Source organism: Arachis ipaensis, chromosome B5 (assembly GCF_059453495.1).
Source record: "Arachis ipaensis isolate K30076 ecotype BB chromosome B5, ASM5945349v1, whole genome shotgun sequence".
Taxonomy (NCBI): domain Eukaryota; kingdom Viridiplantae; phylum Streptophyta; class Magnoliopsida; order Fabales; family Fabaceae; genus Arachis; species Arachis ipaensis.
In genome coordinates this window covers 127,172,424-127,179,882 of record NC_142440.1, presented here as the reverse complement: position 1 = coordinate 127,179,882, position 7,459 = coordinate 127,172,424, and the positions used below count along the sequence as shown (strand labels likewise).

Genomic DNA, 7,459 nt, shown 5'->3' with positions numbered 1-7,459 from the left:
CCCTTCACTTCCAAGATTCTAGATATTTTGTCAAAAGATAGATAGATAATAGATACTATACTTCTTTGCAGTAAGGTGCTAACCAAGCGACCACAGGTTTAATTTTTTCTTCTTCTCTCCTCGCGGGGTGGCATAAGGTTATGCGCTAGGCCGGAGTTTTGTGCATTATGGTGTTCAATAGAAAGATGAATATTATACAAGTGAAATATGACCAAATTTTTGTTCATGCCTGAATTTGTATCGTCTATTTTTGGTACTGCTTTTTTGCTGCATGTTATGTTGACTGAATGTTATTTAGGGTTTCGACTTATTCGATTAGAGGAATTATGACTACTGCTCCTATTACATGTTGTTTTCCATCCCCTTATTTTTTAACTCGAGACTATTGAATATTTCGGAGCTTGTTTGAATATTTGTATCTCTCATCCAATGCCCTATTTTTGTTTTGTCCCTTTTTTGTATTCTTTTTCATTCTTATGTGGCTGGGGAAGAAACAAAAGCTATATCGAAGCTTTGCTTCTACTTTGAAGGGAAGAAACATAAGGAGTCAGATGCGTATAGCTTTGGCGGTTGCTTTAGAGATTGCCACCAGGAAAAAAGGAGTTTAAGCTTATAGAGAATCAAGATAGTCAAAAAGGGTTAGTTGAGTAGGTTTGGGATCATTATGGAAGAGAAGAGCTGTATAAGGTTGTGGATGAGAGACTAGAAAAGGATTTTGATGAGAAACAAGTGAAGTATTTGATGATTGTTGGTATGTGGTATTGTCATCCTGATAAGAATATGAGGCCATCAATAAGACAAGCAATTCAAGTGCTTAATTTAGAATGAAGGTCCACTGGCACAGCTTTCAACAAAGATGTCTATTGCAATTTATTATATCCATACACCTTCTGTCAGCTCTGATAATGCTTCCATTAGTGTTAGCCTTCAATTTGGTTGTTCAGACCTATTTGTTAGATATTTCATGAATAATAGATTATGAAATTATGGCCTTTCAAGGTAGAAGTGCAAGAAAGTGTTTTGGTATCATTTCCCAAAGCTTAGTATATTCAGTTGTTCAATAAAATTGTGTTGATCCATACTATATTATATTATGATTATATGTGAATTATAATATTGATTATCATATTCTTTGGAATTGGCTTTTTTCTTGAAGATAACAATTTTCCTTTTATTAGGTTTTTCATTATTTGATTTAGATTTTGTGATGGTGGATTTTTTTCTTGAGAAAATTTTACATGGCAGTAGCTTATTGAGTGACATAACATACACAATTAATTTTATGTTAAATATTATTGACTATAATATATATAGAAATTCTTAGATATAGATTTTTTTAGACTCTTTAAGTTTATGTGAAATAGCCTCATAATCCATGTTCATATATCTCTTTACAAATATTATATTATTTTCATAAAATGCAAGACACTAAGTTGGTACAATCAGTTGTTTGTCTCTCTTTGGGCTGTGTATAGTTTATGAATCATGCTGAAATCATTCTTAATATGAAGTTTTAATTTCATAATCTTTGGACCATATTTTCTTTGCGAGATATATGAACATGGATTAGTTTATGAATCATGCTGAATTTTTATTGGCTGCTGTTTCTTTGGATTAGTTTGTGTTAATTTTAGCATGTTTGGCACCAAATTTTGAATTATATACACCTTGCTTTATATGCAGAGCAAGATGACTAAAAACAGTAATATTGAAGCAGCAGGGATGTCCGCTAGCACTCAACCATCTTCTCCACTGTCAGGTGTTCGTAAGAATCGGTCAGCTGTTTGGGGTCATTTTGATGTAGAGAATGCTACCGAGAAGAAGGCTAAATGCAAAGATTGTGGTAGCTTAATACAATATAGGAATGGAACCAGCTCAATGGGTGGTCATTTGAGAAGATCCAAGCAAAATCCTAATAATGATTCGAACAAAAGAAGAAAAACAACGACCACACCGACTATAGATGAGCGTGGTGTTTTAAATTCACCCAGTGCTTTCAAATTTGACCAAGAGGAGGCTCGAAGGGGACTTGTGGAAATGTTTATTGGGGAAGAGCTACCATTTCGCTTTGTTGAAAGCCCGAAATTCTGAAGATTTGTACATGCCCTACAAGCAAGATTCAAAGTTCCTTCACGGACTACATTAGCACGTGACATTGGAGCTCTTTATGCTGAAGAGAAGATGAAGTTGCAAGATTTTCTCTCGAAAAATTGTGGTAGAGTATGTCTAACCACTGACTCTTGGACTTCAATTCAAAATTTACTTATATGAGTTTGACAGCACACTTTGTTGATTTGGATTGGAAATTACATAAAAAATTACTTAATTTTTGTCAAGTGACAAGTCATTCAAGAAAGGTTATAGGAGCAACAATTGAATCTTGTTTAAATAATTGGAATTTGAATCGAGTATTTAGTGTGACAGTTGATAATGCCTCGTCTAATAATGTTGTAATTAAATATCTGAAGCAGCGATTGAATTCTTGGAATAGCATTATTTTGAATGGTGAATTTATTCATTTGAGATTTTGTGCACATATTATAAACTTAATTGTAAAATAAGGGTTGAAAGAGATTGATGAATCAGTCTTGAGGATTCGTAGCACAGTAAAATATGTTAGATCTTCTCCATCTAGAGCTAGTAGGTTTCAAAAGTGTGTTGAATTAGAAAAAATCTAATATAAAGGCTTACCTTACATGGATGTTGAGACTAGGTGGAACTCTACCTATCAAATGTTAGAGGTAGATTTGAAGCATCGCAAAGCATTTGAGTTGCTTGATTTGAAAGATAATACCTATATAAGAGAGATGAATGAAAGAAAAGGGAGAGGTGTTTCTTCTGATTCAGACTATGAGTATGCTGAGTTCATTGTACCATTTTTGTGAGTGTTCAATGATGCCACTATACGTGTTTCTGGTACCTTATATGTTACCAGTGATATGTATATGAAGGAAGTATTTGCAATTGAACGATTTAAGGTGTGTTTGATAAACACGTTGGAAGCACAAGAAGCGCATTCAATCTTTTTTAACGCTGTAATTTTTGTTTGGCTAATTTTTTTCTTGTGAACGCGAACATGATTCTGGGTTTGAACTCCCGTTCACCAGAAGCAACAAATTGTAGCTTTTGCGTTTAGCTTCTGTGTTCACTTCATAAATTAAAAAATTAATTGGAATTCTACCAACTTTGCCATTCAATCTCATCTACAATAAGAAATATAAAAAACAATCATCAGAGTTCTTGAATTTTTTTCATAGCTATGCTTCACAAATAAATATTTTTTTAATATTATTATTAGTACTCTTTATTAAGTTTTATTTTTTATCAATTTTTTATTTATTTTTTTATCAATAGTATGGATACTTTTGTTTAGAATTTTTTTTATGTTCACTTATGTATATCATTGTAATTTTTTAATAGAATTTTTAATATTCATTATTCATATATCTTTTTTTAATTATTTTTATTAATACGTATTTTTTATAGAATTTTATTTTTTTATTTTACTTTGTATATTTTTTATTATATATTCTTAAATTAGTATATATTTTATTTATTATTTAATTTTTATAATATAAATTTTATTAAAAAGATATAATTAAATACAAAAAGAGTACGAAAAAAGAGTACTAACAAATTATAACAAAAGAGTACTAATTTTCAATACATAAATTTAAATTGCTTTCAAAAGTAATTATAGTCAAAAAGTGTTAAAATAATATAAATTTGAATGATATAAATTCATGTCCTTTTTAGTAATTTTTGTCTAAACGTAATTTTGAATAATGTAATCCAAACAACATTCATTTTATTCTAATCCATTTTGATACAAAATTACCAAACATAAATCACATTAACACCAACTCACTTTTTATCAAAATCAAGTTTGTAAAATCAATTTTATACAAAATCTCGTTTGCAAACTCTAATCCAAACACACACTTATTCGTCATTCTTGTGATTCTGTTGATTTTAGTACTATGTCAATGGCAGAAAGGATGATGGTTAAGTATGAGAAGTATTGGGGCAATCCTGATTCGGTGAATATGTTATTATTGATTGCTATCGTACTTAATCCAATGCAAAAGATTGAGTTTGTCAATTATTTCTTGGATTACTTATTTGGAGAAGAAAAAGGAGGCCAATTGAAGTCAAAGTTGTCCAAGTGCATAAAGTTACTTTATCAGCAATACCAAAGTTCTGAGGAAGCAAGTGAAGCTAATACGCAAGATGTTCAAGCCAACAACATTAATACCGATCTTCATGGCATGGGCTTTTTTCTACAAGCAACCGGTCGTAGAACAAATACAAGATCTGAAATTGATAGATATTTACAAGAAGAATGCGAGCCATACTCCCATAAGTTCGATATACTAAACTGGTGGAATGTCAACTCAACCCGATTTCCAATTCTTGGAAATATGGCTCGTGAGGTATTGGCTATACGTATTGCTACGGTAGCTTTGGAGTCTGCATTTAGTACTGGAGGAAGAGTCCTCAATCCATACTGCAATTCCTTAACACCTAGAATGGTAGAGGCCTTAGTCTGCACAGGAGATTGGCTTAAGAAAGATCTTTTCTCTGCTTTAGATGATGATGGTGAAGTTATTCAACAAGTTGATCAAGGTATAGAATTTTTTTCATATTTCTTCTCATTTTATTTTATTTTTGTTTTTTCGTCTTTCTATTTTAGAATTTAGGTATTAGTTACCAATTAAAAGTTGTTGAATATAGACTTGATAATTAATTTGATTCCCTTGGCAGATATATTTTCCTCTAATGACGGTGCTTGTTCTATGGCGGCATAAATTGATAATCTTGATGATGACTAGGTATGGTTAACATTCTCATTTGGTTTAATACTTTCATTCAAAGATTTATTTTAAAATGATAAAGGTATATTTTGTTATTTGCAGATATATTTTTCTCAAAGGTTGTGATTGTTTGATGATTTTGTTGGCAACTTGGCATCTTTTGATACTTTGTGGTTGTTATTTTAGAGAGATTTTTTGGTGGTATTCTTTGATGTTTTGAGAATGATTAAATGTTATATAGATTAGCTATTGTCATTAGATTTATAAAGGGGTAGATTCCAAGCTTGAAAACACTTCCACCCAAGTAATATTGTTGATGACTTGGTGGAAGTTGTTGAACCTTCTTCTGTTGAGCTTGAATTTGATCTTAAGGAGAATCATGTACAACCTCCTAGGCATATTGTGGATGATGAAATATTGAAAGAATTTGAGCAAGAAGCAAGCCCCACCATTGAAGATGATCCCGTACCAACCAATGTGCCATTTGAAATTGTTGAACCTTCCTCATTATTGTGTGAAATTGATGATAAGGAGGACCGTGCATAACCTCCGACACATGGCTTGAGCAATGAGAAATGTGTAGAGGAAGTTGGTGAACAAGGAATTGACATTGAAGATGCTTGCCAAGAAGTTGAGGTATTCAAAGAAGAGCACAAGGGAGTGGAACTTGCAAGATTATTGGGATCACCCCTTCCTAAGTCACCATCATCCATTACATCACTCAAGTGGGTAAATCTCTTATCCCTAAGCTTTATTTTCCCACTTGAATATAGTTTTCTTGAAATGGATGGTCAACTTAAAGCTCTTTGTGGATTGAAGAGTAAAGGAGAATTGTGTAGTGGTTAGCAAAATAATGCTAGCCTCGTTAAGGTTGAACCCTCAAGGCATAGGCCCATGGTTTGAGGAATGCTAAATTGTATGGGTCTAGGAGGAGAGTTTGGTTCTCCAATGAGAATTCTATGTGCTTGTCACCCAATTGGAACAATGATGATCAATTAGAAGACGGGTGTGAAAATAAGATATAGGATCTCGGATCACAACATGAATGCCAATTTTGGGAGCTCATGTCTTGTGAAGAACTTCACCCAAACTTGGTGAAGCCGGTTGGAAATTCTGACAACCGTTTGGGGAGCAAGCATCCTTGGAAGTTCAAGGATGAGTACAAGCATAAACCACCTTGACAAGGAGCCTCCCAATTGTCCAACTTAAGGACAATAAATAAAAGTGCTAGGTAGGAGACACCCTACCATGGTAAACTCTTTCCATTCTCTTGTATATATAATCAATGAATGAATTGAGTTGTCATTGTTAGGTAGTTTTCTTCTTTGCATATTCTTGTTTTAGTGTTTTGGTTGTTAGTTTGTTTGATTAGATTTATGCCTTAAGTTGTAGGTTAGCTGTTTGAATTGTATTTTTATTTGAATTGCCTAGTATAGTATTTGAAAAATTTCTCAAAAAGAGTTAGAAGTTTTGTTAATTTTGCATTTTGATTGGTTTTAAGTATATATATAGTAGATGAGAGTGCCCTATTTCTATTTTTATGTGTAAAAAAAAATGGGGGGGGGGGGAAGGGAGGCTCTCACGCGTACGCGTACCTGATGCGTACGCGTCACTCGGTGATTTTCGTAGCCCACGCGTGTGCGTGAGCGACACGTACGTGTCGAAATGCTGTTGGAGCTCCTAGTATAAAAACCAGAGAGTTGTGCAGGAGTTGTGCATCTTTTGTGAGAAGAGCACGATTTATGCCCACGCGTACACGTATCTAACACATATGCGTCCCCTCTCTTTTCTGCATCTCACGCATATGCGTGAGGGACGCTTACGCGTCACTTTCCCTTCCTGCTTTTCGCGCGCACGATTGCCCATGCGCGCGCGTCGCTTTCGCGCCCTGTTTCTACCATGTTTTCTTTTCCTTTCTTTTCTCCTTTTTCTTCTTTCTTCTTTCTCCTTTCTTCTTCTATTTTCTTTCCTTCTCCCATTTCTTTTATCTCTCTTCTTTTCACTTCTCTCAACATTTTTCAATCATTTTTCTCCACTTCTCATTCTCCCTCTTTTTAAGTTTTCGCTTCTTATTTTTCTCATCTTTCATTTTCTTTTATTTATTACATTTGCATACTTTTGTTCATTGCATTTTAATTTTATTTTTGTAACTTGTTCTTCTTTTCTTTGTTTGTTATTTTAACATTGGTGTTGAATTTTCCTACTCAACTGTTGAGAATTTCTTGGATCTTGGTGCTTCTTGACTTGTTTGATATTGATTGGGTGATGAAATTTTTAGGTCAATGCTTAATCTTTGATGACTCTTGCATCCTTTATGCATTGATATGAACTCATATTGCCTTTCATGATCCACTCTTTCCTATTTGAACTTGATGCTTCTAAGTGTTCTCTTCATGCCATTTGCTTGTGCTGTGATTTTACTCTTGCATCAAGTGTTAGTTGATATGCCCTTTGCTTATATTTCTCTCTCACTTACATGTTGTAGCTACCATGTAGTTGAGAATTCCACTCTTATTTGGCATTAGACCCCGCCTATGTTCTATTTGCTTTGATATCTTTGTTGTGGGGTTAATTTTCTTTCTTTTTCTCTCCTTTTAGGCTGGCCACCAAGAAGGGAAACGAAAAGCTTTCGAATGGGGCAACAA

The 7,459-nt window shown here is 33.5% G+C and overlaps 1 pseudogene; it reads left to right on the top strand.

Moving 5' to 3' along the window:
- The first annotated feature begins 1,689 nt into the window (after window positions 1–1,689).
- Window positions 1,690–2,885, top strand: LOC148565717 (zinc finger BED domain-containing protein RICESLEEPER 2-like; annotated as a pseudogene).
- The last annotated feature ends 4,574 nt before the right edge of the window (window positions 2,886–7,459 follow it).